General features: G+C 43.1%; 1 long non-coding RNA gene across 2 annotated transcripts; it reads right to left on the reverse strand.

The window, feature by feature from the left end:
* Positions 1–621: 621 nt before the first annotated feature.
* Positions 622–11,271, reverse strand: LOC109615599. 2 transcript variants are annotated; one of them, XR_002196596.2, is made up of 3 exons: positions 11,106–11,271; positions 8,091–8,272; positions 622–7,787 (listed from the first exon to the last, which is right to left on the reverse strand). It is a non-coding gene; the product is annotated as an uncharacterized LOC109615599 (long non-coding RNA). The 2 variants fall into 2 exon arrangements; XR_004574895.1 differs by having other exon boundaries at positions 622–8,272.
* Positions 11,272–11,757: the final 486 nt, after the last annotated feature.

Genomic DNA, 11,757 nt, shown 5'->3' on the forward strand with positions numbered 1-11,757 from the left:
TTATTTGGAGCCTGAATATTTATGTAACAGAAAATGTGGATTTGCCTTACAACTGTATGGCAACCAGCTGCAATAAGACTGTGAGATGAAATTGTACATTTAATTAATATAAAGATGATTTTATTGAGCAATTTTACAAACCTTTTGCAGCTGGATGCCATACAAATGAAAAAAATTAATCTCAATACTGGTTTGAAAGTAATGTGTGATTCGTGATTCATGCAGGAATCCAAACATCAGAAAAGTTTTTATTTTATTTTTATAATCTGCATTGAAAATGAATGCTAGAGTAAGAAGGGTCTTGAGATGTCCTAAATCATATACACTGGTATCACAATATGTCTACCTGTGCAGTCAATTCCCCACATGTATTGGAGTAAAAGGTTTTTATATTCAGTAATGTTCTGTGTCCAGTTGATCGCCTCTCAGTGGAACATTCAGTGTTATTTTTCTCAACAACGACCAGCAGCTGGGTTGAGATGCCCTACATGCAGCAAGGCTGTGGTCAGTGTCAGTTTCACTCACCCTCTGATTGACATACAGCTGGCCGTGTGACACAAACAGTGTGATAGTGAGGTCAGCATAATCCTAAAGCAATAAATAGAGACTTCCATTGACACAAACAGACAAACATTGTTTATTTTTCGGGTTTTGTTTAAAGTTATGGTGATCATATCATGGTCCATAAAGCTAACAGTGCCAAAGGTCAATAATACCAAGTCCACTATAAGAGAGTCTAATTACTCTAGGTATACATATATAGTGTTTATTTTATGTCAACTCCAGTTCAATATGGATAGAATTTATCTCATCACAATTGCAGAGCTGAATAAAGGTGGCTGCTAGCATGCACTAGCCACAATGGTATAACAAATACATACAAAGAAAATTCATACAGAAATATGTATTTCCGTGGCCTGAGGAGGTCCCGTGTCCCTGCTGCACCTGAATCCCTTCAGTGTGAGTTGGACTCTGGTCATACTCCATACAAATGTAGAATATGTAGCAAGTCATTACGCAACACGTCAAACCAGAATGCACACCTAATAAAGTGGTGCATGCCGACATCGAACCAAAGTAATTACAGCATGTGTGTAAAGCACAGAAGATGTCATTCACCGAGGTTTCACACATCTGCCACAGCAGCTTATCGTTTTATTCCAACTGGCTTAGTGTAAGAGACAGTTTACAGGTTTAAATACCCGTTGAACCTACAACCTTCCGGTCACGCGAGGTCCTCTCCTCCAGCCACTGAGCCTCTGGCCTGGTTCACAGCGGTTCCTGTAGCTGGTGCATTCAGCGTCTGGGCAGCTTGCGCCATCACCACAAGGCTGACAGAAAGCGGCTCTTAATGAAGCTTTACACGGTACAGCAAACCCCATGCCCAGAACAAAACCTCAGCTGTGTGGCCCCACTGTCCTATGTGGTGCTGTGGCTATAACTAGCTAACTTCCACATGAGTGAGCTTGTGTGCGGAACATATTGGACACGCTGGGATCCGTGAGTGGGTCAGGAGGATGGTTCTGACTGAATCGTCGGCCTTGGTAACAGGGTCCGGGTGAGTAACACACCCCGGACTGAAGACCGCAGCGATGACGTCCCGGGAACACGACAGACCTCAGGTGTTTCCCAGAATGCACATCAGGAGGTGAGGAGGATGCAGGAGATTGCCGCTTCGGACACCCTCCCTTTAATCCCACACGTGCATGAACACTTAAACGCATGAACACACAAACACACGCATGCAGAAAAACACACTCCCGAGAGTACAGTGAGCGTAATTTAATTTCACAATTACCGTCCGGACCGGCTGGCCGATGTTGGTGCCCGACCAGGCGAGGGAGGCAGGAGCAACGTTTGAAGCTTGAAAGAGGCTTTAAAAGGGCCCCCATAATGAAGCCATTGAAATCCAACGGGGGCTTTCGCACACAAACAGAACACACTATGAATAAACAAGCCCCTGTTATGCAACAGATCCACGGCACACAGTGCTGGAAACCTTAATTATCATAGGGCCTACACAATGGGCTTCCGGCTGACATTTCACATTGTCGGATTCGGTTTGAGATTTTCGCCCGTGATGGCATTGGCCATTTAGTGACTGCCCCTCTTTCCGATGCCTCACTCCCTCTGCGGCAGGTCATAGGCCTACAGATAGAAGGCACTGAGTGTCCCTCTGTTAGAATACGTGTTGATTTCCCCTGTGTTCCCCTGTGCTGCTAATCAGCTGTGATGTGAGGGTTCAAGGGACCCAATGGGGATGGAGGTTCAGTGTTGTGCAACAATACGACACTTCACAGAAAAAGCTCTGCACCAAATTACTTTAATCAGCTTACTGTTCTATTTCCAGAAGTACTTCTTGTTCATACTCATTGTTTCTTCTGGTATAACAGCAAACACAGTGCTATTTCCCCTAAAATCATTACTACTAATTCAACTACAGCTACTTGCTGCTACCTGTGGTCTTTCAGCTCCATCTGACTTTCTGAACAACTTAAACCATCTCCCAGTGCAAAACAGCCTTAAGGTACTTTGCTCTATGTAGGTAGAGTTACAGCATAGCTACAAGTTTTCACCCTTACACATTTCACCCCTTATCTCTGTAAGAGACATTTCCCCTTATATGGTAAAAAGCTTGGAACCAGAAAGACTGAGATCAAAGTTAGCCACTGAAGAGATCATCAAAACTTTCACAGCACTAAGATTTTGTACTACACTACATTTTAGTCACTGGACGACAGAAGCACTTGGAGCTATAAAGTGTTTATGCCTAACTCCCAATCTTCTTCCTCCCACAGAAATCCTTCAAAGAAATTTATAAAAGTTGAGTGTCAAACAGGTAGATTCCAACTGTATTTACGATCCATAGTAGTTACATATTTACAGCAGCTGTGTGATGCCCAGAGCCAGCAAAAATACAACATCTGGTTGTGACTCAGCAGTCACCAAGGTACAGAGCAATCTTTCATAAATGTATGAAGGTCACAAAGGTGCTGAGGACTGCCAATTAACTTAAACGAGCGTGGAAGACTTTGACTTTAAAAGGGTCTCTGTTCAACCATTCACGTCAAACGGAAGAGCATTAAAACAACAAAAATATACTGGACATACAGAACAGAATCATGGGACGGTCCATTCCATACGCTACCCTTATGGCAGGCAGTCACCAGGGCCACTCTGACTGCCATTCCAGATCAACCACGTGGCTTTCATTCATGTGTTGGCCCTGTTAACGGTCCTGCTACATAAAGCCCCTGTTGTGGCCTTTGAAAATGAGTTTTAATTACCACGGTAAAGCCAAATGTATTCTTTTGCCATTGTGTGACTGGAGTTGGGTGTCCTGATTTATTGTGTTTTTGAGTCAGGGGCGGAACCCAGAGGGGTGTGTTAGGAGAATCCCAGTCAGGCTGGCTTTCGACTGACCTGGGTGAAGTTACATGGAAAAGGCTGCTCCGTGCCAAGCATCTGAATAAGGGTGCACTCCGAGGGACAATTCCTGTTTTATACTGAAGTCCCTCCTGACGGCTTCGTTACCACAATGCTCTGGGCAATAGAGTTCCCACGGTGGAGTAGGCAACTTGGTACCAGGACAGTGTGCATGTGTGTGTACAGTGTGTGTCTCTGTGTGAGGCTACGTGTGTTGTTATGCTCATTGTGTGTGTTTTCACCTGAGTATCACTTGTTTTTTATTACAATGAAGCAAGGAAGGCACAATAGAGACTGGCACACTGAGGATGATAAATGAAAGGTCAGTGGTGGGGGGTTGGTGGTCCATTCAAAACAACACTAAGAGAATAACGATCAATGGGATTCTCAGCTGTTTTTCAAAAGATAAATAACCTGTAAATGTGTTAAAATATGTTCTTGGAAGGTAAAATGGACAAAAAAGACAATTGTGAGAGAGGAAGTTAGTGAAGGCCTTAATAGAAAGAGCTGCATTGTGTCGGGTTTTGAGGTCAGTTTTGCTTTTCTCCTGAAAAAATTTGTGGAGCACGTGTTTTTTTATTTATAACAAAAGCTCTTTTTCATTTTTGCACACAAGGAATTAACATGATACTCCACTCAACAGAGCATGACCAATTTTCAACCTTATATGTCTTTTCTGACAAAAAAAAAAATAGATGCCTCAATGAACATTAGCATTGCAAATTAAATTAAATTCCCTACATTCATGTCTTGGAACGCCTCTGATGGATAATTGGACACAGTGTTTTTTATCAGTACAATGAGATTTGACAGTAACAGGAGACATTACAAATGTCAGGAATAGGACAGGAGGAAATCAGTACCAGTTGTGTCTTTTCAGAACATCAACTGTTTGTATATTCAGCCATTCAATCAGAGGAGACACCGCAAAGCAGAAGTCACAAAACTTGCACGTGACAAAATTATCCTTTACAAAACAAGTCACTAATAAACCAGCTACGGGAAAGCACTAACCCTGTCTATTCATGCCTCAGAACAGCGTTTGTGTAAGGTCAGCTGAATTACAAATCTTTCAGGTTGCCGAGCATGGGCTCTGGGTTATTTGTATTGTACTCCATTTTGCCCAATACGCGATAAACCTTCGGTAGTCACAAAATGTTGCTTTGTAAAACCAAATCTTTGCTCAAGAAAACGTTATAAAACCTTCAAATAAAAACACTGTAACCAATCAGTCTGAAAAAAAATTGTCATAGATCTAAATCAAATACTTGTAAACAAATACAACACTTATCAGTGTTATTGGTTGTAATGTCTTCAACATTATTTCAACATCGGTCAAATCCTTTTTGGAACACTTGGCATATTAAGACGCCTGCGTGGCTCCTCCTGCTTTAGTTGGTGACCTTGTGGATGTGCCCTCTTTCCATGAGTCCTATCAGCAGTGGCCACCGGAGGGCAATCCCTGGCCAACTGTACCAGATGGAATTCTGCCTGGGGAGGAGATCCCTGTTGAACTTGAAAAACAACCAAAGGTAGGCAGAAAGTCAAGAGCACTTTCCAAATCTGAGATGGTGATAAACATATGAGAACATTAGGAGGGTGTTGTCGGATGGGAGAGTCAACTTACTGGCTGTGGTTAATTGTATCTTCAATGTTTAAATGGAAAGCTATTACTTGAATGGCCCAAAATGGATGATGCACGTATTTCATGTTGCATGTAATCCCTCTCTTTCTGTCAGTTTTTTTCTCCTTAGGTTCCTCAGAGAGTTCAGGGAAGTACTTTATGGTGACAGAAGTCTTACATAAGTTTAATGAGGCACATTGACTGCTTGACGAAGCATAGGTGGAGATATGATGACGACAGCATTTTCCGTCAATCAATTCCCATTTTAAAATGAACAAGCCATTTACATAAGAGTTTGGCAGTTTCTTATCGCAACATAAAAAATTCCTCATTGTCATAAACTGTAGTCATAAGATCCCGTTGTGCTTACCTAACATTTTCACAATAGACATTGTTTTTTAACAACTATGTTCAACATTGATATTGAGTGATTTGATAAACTGACTTTTATACTTCAATCATATCATATCACTGAAAAGATAACAAAATACAATCTGAGCTGAAGAGAATTCCTATATAACGTTGTTTTTTTCCTTGAGTAAGCTGAAGTCCCTTTGCAACAGACCGACTAGCAATCTGAACAGTGTGTTCAGTGCAGCCTTCAAGGTTACTCGGCACTTGACTTTGTGACGTGCCAGACCTTTCATTTGATATACTAAAGTCAGGGCTAATGAGTCTTGTCATTCTATACAGTTGCTGGAGTCCCCATGCAGATCGATGTTGCTCTGTGTTATTTCTCACACGAGGACACCATCACAACATGTCCTATGAAATGTGTTCCGTTGCAAGCATCAAAATCAACCCAACCTGTCCACTTCAGGTCTGAATGGATATTAAAGAATCTTCCGAGCCTCTCTATGGCCCTCAGAGCCCTCAGGACCACTTCCCCAAGCCAGTACTCCAAGCCATCGCTAAGCCAAGCCAATGCTACCTTCCACAGTCTGCGACAGGGACGCTAAAGCCCTCGGTCACACATACACTCTTCTGTTTCACCGAAGGTATTTGTGTCAGAACCGCTCTCGCCCCCATATGATTCCCCCCAACCTCAGATCTCCATCCTTAGACGGTGATCCAGTTTCTTGCGAGACCTTAGATGCTAAGCAAGAACGAATGGAAAAAGCGTCATTCTCGCCTCGTGTGCATCATTCCGCTTTGATTACTTTCGCATGGATTAAGTGTCAATTGATTCTTAGTGACGACAATCTGCGCAGTCCTTAACTGACAGACGCAATCTGACCGAAGTTTCTTTATTTCTTCCTTCTACCCTATCACCAAGTCTGTATGCCTCAATTAGGGGGTGTGTTCTAGACACAAATCCAACCACTCTGTTCTGAGGAAAATAAAGGATTTGTCGGGATTATGACTACATCACCAGACGAAAAGCTCTGTGAAAACTGCAGTGCCACCATCCGACAATCAGGCCTTAATCTCAATCTCGCTGAGGCTCAAGAGGGTGCAGGGTGGAGGGGGGCACATTTCCCTCTGTCCATGTAATCATTTGTAAATCTTTGGGTCAGAGGGAGACCTAAAGTGTTTAGTACAACCATGTATCCATTGTAGTTGATGTAATCTCCCAAGTATTTCAAGAGTCGTGACCTCTTCACAGAAACACAATATTTGCCTGTCAGACATGTTCAGAAAATTCAGGTGTGACACTATCAACAGCACACATTTCCCAACACTCTGCTGTCGGAGGAGCCTGGTTTGACAGAGACCACGATGTATTTTGTTGTGAGGGTAGGCCAGGCCCATCTTGTAAGTGGCTTTGCCAGTTGACAAACCTTTGATGGCCCTGCCCAAAAACACCAGCCCCCCACCACCCCGAACCACCGTGTATATCGTTGCAGACTCTGATATTTGGGAGTCTCGGCTGTTCCCACAGACTGACGGGACATGGCTTCCAGATGGCAGTTCTTTCGACTATTATGTGATTTCTGGATTGACATACAGTATTCAGAATGTGTGCGTTTCCTTGCATGAGTTAGGGCTGGTGTCGTCAGTGGGTCTGTTGGCACAAACAATTGGTTCTCTCAGCTGATGTCAGTCTAAATTAATTTATTTTATGTGTTAAACAGAGTAAGAGAAAATATTGAACAGTTGCATTGCATTGCTGGACAGTAAAATCCACTTGATGTATGCAATAGCACTTATAACCATGTTGGAGAACCCCGTTTAAACAAGAGGCAAGCAGGAAACCTTATCAAGCCTGGTCAAATTCACTTTAACCAGGTTTGGTTTGTGTCAAAATTACTATGCAGATGGTCACAAAGTGTTTATGATATGTGTAAGCATGTGTGCAAATGCGTGGCTATCAAGTTAAATCATTTGGTGCTCGGGACACTAACACCTCAGTTCCCTGTCTCTGACATCTATATTTTGTATTTCTATAGTTCAGTGACTATTGTGCGAAGGACCTGGGCACAGTGGCTTGGTAAGCGCAGAGTTTTTAATAAAACATCTTTAGGGGCTTACAGTAAATCTATTTTAATCACAGTGAGGATATCCATGAATCCTTTAAGCAACCCCACCTCCCCCTGTTGTTTGGGACTCCTGGGTAACCGTGTAAGGGAAACAGCTTGCAGGGACATGCAGGGACCCAGCTGAGGTGGAAGGCACGAGAGTTGAGCAGAGGTTGATGTTCTGAACCGTAATCAGGGTTACATGATCAAGAATGCAGCAGTTCTCCCGGGTGGCATGTTGAGCTGACTGGACTCAATTAACTGATCACCACACCCTTCTGTGATGATAGAAATGTTGATTTAGTTGACTCCGCGTCAAGTTTTTGCAAATCACACCCAACTTGTCAACGTTCACAGCACACAGCAATGAGAGTCCAGAATCCCAAGGCCAGTTTAGACAAAGCAACTGTCTCACTGAAGCATTACATTGCAATGCTTACAGACAGGGGTACCGTATTGGGGGGGATGTTAGGAAGATAAGGGCCTGTGACTGACAGGGGCCGTAAAGAATTATTAGAACATTAGGTAAAATAAAATTCAACATTCAATTATTAACTTGTAAACCTTTCCTATTTTCTTACTTTTCACAAAAAGTAAACATCCAGAGTCTCCGTACTGTGCTTTGCACACCCCCCTCCACATGAAATGGTTCAGTCTCGTCCCCAAACCCGGCGCGAACGTGTACTTGCTAGCAGTGTATTGCGAGTGAGGAGTGCTGGTGGAGCATCAGTGATCTCAGCTTACTTTAAGAAAATCTGTTTTCCTAAAACGAAAAGGAAGAAAAGAAAGACAGAAGAGAGTAAAGAAAGGGCAACAGTATGTTACCCAGTTTTTCAAATAATTACCATTTAATCAATGCAGGCTTTGTAACTTTTAGCAAGCCACATGTCCCTTTCACACCGTCCGCAACCACCTCCTCATTGTCCGGGCCAGGCTTTCTCTCTCTCCTGTCTGTCCGTGTAAGTGGGGCTTTCCCCCACTGCCCCTTAAGTCTCCACACCTGCTATTCATTCCCTCATCAGCCTGCCTATATATACCCTGGTTTACGTCCGTCCGGCGCTAGATCGTTGTTATTCACTACTAGGTAACGTTCATGGCCGAACCATAGTTTGAGCACCCAGTTTAGATGTTCCTTCCTACTAACCCTGTTTGTTCCCCGTTACCAAGACCCATGCTGTCCTGTCTGCCACACCCTACCTACCTACCGAGCTGCCCAGCCCCAACCCCTCCGGCCTGGCCTCAGACCTTCCATCCCAGCCACCATTAAAACACCCTTTTCGTTTCCCTGATTGTGTCTGGTGTCGTGCACTTGGGCCCACTCGTGGCTCCCCCCGTAACAGCCCATGCCTGGTGCCAGGCCCAGCATGCAGTTTCAAGCTCAGCAGTCCTGTCTGCCCATCCCCATACCCCTGAACCAGCCCTACTCCCTGTCTGCCCATCCCCATACCCCTGAACCAGCCCTACTCCCTGTCTGCCCATCCCCATACCCCTGAACCAGCCCTACTCCCTGTCTGCCCATCCCCATACCCCTGAACCAGCCCTACTCCCTGTCTGCCCATCCCCATACCCCTGAACCAGCCCTACTCCCTGTCTGCCCATCCCCTTACCCCTGAACCAGCCCTACTCCCTGTCTGCCCATCCCCATACCCCTGAACCAGCCCTACTCCCTGTCTGCCCATCCCCATACCCCTGAACCAGCCCTACTCCCTGTCTGCCCATCCCCATACCCCTGAACCAGCCCTACTCCCGGTCTGCCCATCCCCATATCCCTGAACCAGCCCTACTGAGGTGAGCAGTATTGTGTTGAATGAAATATCAGTTGGCATAATTGCAGGGGGTCCGTGGGATTTTTTTTTTGAATGATTATGAAAAAAGAAAAAAGATTAAATCCTTTTCAATGATAAGAATTAATTCTATATCATTAACATTATATATAATTCTGTAGATTATAATGTTAATTAATTAAATTGAGGAGGTTAATGTATATTTAAGTTACATTTATTTTAAGTTATTCATGAATGTTGAGAGTTTTCCAGTCAAGAAAACACCTGGTCGTCTAATGGTTAGACAGATCTGGAGAGGCCTACAAGCCACAGTGTGTACGTTACTTTTTAAATGTAATCCATTACAGTTACAAGTTACCTGTCCACATTTGTAATCTGTAACGTAATTTATAGATTAGTCAAAATCAGTATCATAATCTGATTACTTTTAATTACTTTTAGATTACTTTCATATTAAGATGCATTAGAAAACAAATAGGAATAGCCTATGACCAGTTGAACACCCTTAGCGGGATCAATCAATGTTAGAGTTAACATAGCTGGTCAAAAACGGAATTAGCATTTTAATGTAGGGGTTTGGTACAGCATCTTTGGAAAGGGTTTCTAAACCATTGCTGTCTACTTCAACAAGATTGGGCTACATCTCTAAATTACACTTTAAAGGTCTGTCAGACATTCAGTAGTTCCAATTAATCCAATATCGATCATCCAAAATCGGGCTGTTCATCTGAACATAACAGTGCCTGAAGTGGGGAAAAAAAGGTGCAGGTACTCTCTTTCATTTGCATATCATCATGACTTACAATTTCAAATTCGACACACTTTTTCTAAGTTTCTAGGTTTTGGATTTCACCAGTGAAAAATATGTTTACGCTCAGGCGGAAGCTGCAGCCATCAGACAGCTCCTGATTGGGTGAACCGACTGCTTGCCTTTACATGATTCGTCAAGATCTTTAGTAAGTCACGTATTGCGCTCTGGGTAGTGTAGTTAATGTAACGCTACGTTAGGTCATTACAAATCTCTGACACTGACGCTTTTTCTGTCAGTGGTACCGGCTGCATGTGAGAAGTAGCGGTACGCAAGAAAAAGTGCAGGTACGCTTAAGAGTAAAATGTAGAAGTGAGTACCGCCCCAATTCGAGCACTGGAACATAACCAAAAACGAAAGATGTGTTAGCCTTTTCTGTTATTTTATTAATTTTTTTAATTGCTTCAAAACATTGTTGAAATATAAATGTCAATTTATAATGTCTCAAAAAGGGTATTGACATTGTTGTATATAAAAATCAAGATATCCGTAGCTTTTCGCACGTACACTACATTTACAGTAGTCTGATGCTTTGCTCCAAAACCACCAACATTGTCAAAACGTGCCAGAAACCTGTCGCACGAATGGATGTTTGTAACGTTTGCAATCGTTAACACCACACAAATACGTTTTACCCGCGGGACCGTAACATTTATTAGGGACACCAGCAATTGATTTTCAAATCGCAAATGACAGAAATAAACTGATTATACACCTGCACTCTAATCTTAAAGTCAATGTCGTCAGCAGCCAATGATTACCAATGGGTGCAATATTCTGAGATGCAAAGCAAGCAGAATCACATGCCCTACCTCTGTGAACTGAGTTTAGGTGATTGCGTCAAGTCCATATAATCATCCTTCAGCAGAGTGCTTCTCAACACACCTTTTCTCCTTATATATCGTGATTAATTCCATATAATGTTTTATCTTGAAGGCAGCCCCATGTTACAGCTATCTAACAAATTGTTGCCTAATCTTCCAAAACAATTCCGTGTCACTTACGAAGTTGTGGTGGTGGAAGGACACAGGCGCAGAGTCGATGTCGTCCCAATAATCCATGTTTTAATAAAGGAAAAACCAAACACAGCAAACAGTGACATGGGCTTAACTAAAAACAGGCAAACCAAAATGAACCACATTGGCATGGCCAACACAATGAACTTAAATAGGGTCCCCAATTGGAGGCAATGATCAACACCTGCCTCCAATTGGGGAGACCAAAGAGGATTAGAGGTGGCTAGATGCCACCTCCTGTCCTGTCCTGGCTATGCCCCGAGCCCAGCGCAGATATGGCTAGGGGCACAGCCAGGACGTGACATTCCGGCCCAAAGTTTTTCAGTGCAACTCTTCTCGTCTGTGTTGTTCAGTGCAATAGACAAATAAATCCTTGAAACTTGAACTATATGTAACACTTGAACTAATATATAATACCAGGTAGGCCTATCATTGTTCTGAGAAACATGCATGGAGCAGATAACTAAATCACCTTTAAATGAGTCGGCTAATATTATCGTAGATACACAGTTGTTTCTCAATGTCAAGGATCCTTCCTTGGTAGGACTAGTCCTTCCAAGGAAGGATCCTTCAGAGGCTAGGCCAGGCACCTCCTTAGCATTCAAAGAACACTTACAATGGAACAGGCTACCAAGTGCTT

The sequence above is a fragment of the Esox lucius genome, chromosome 3 (genome assembly GCF_011004845.1).
Source record: "Esox lucius isolate fEsoLuc1 chromosome 3, fEsoLuc1.pri, whole genome shotgun sequence".
Taxonomy (NCBI): Eukaryota; Metazoa; Chordata; class Actinopteri; order Esociformes; family Esocidae; genus Esox; species Esox lucius.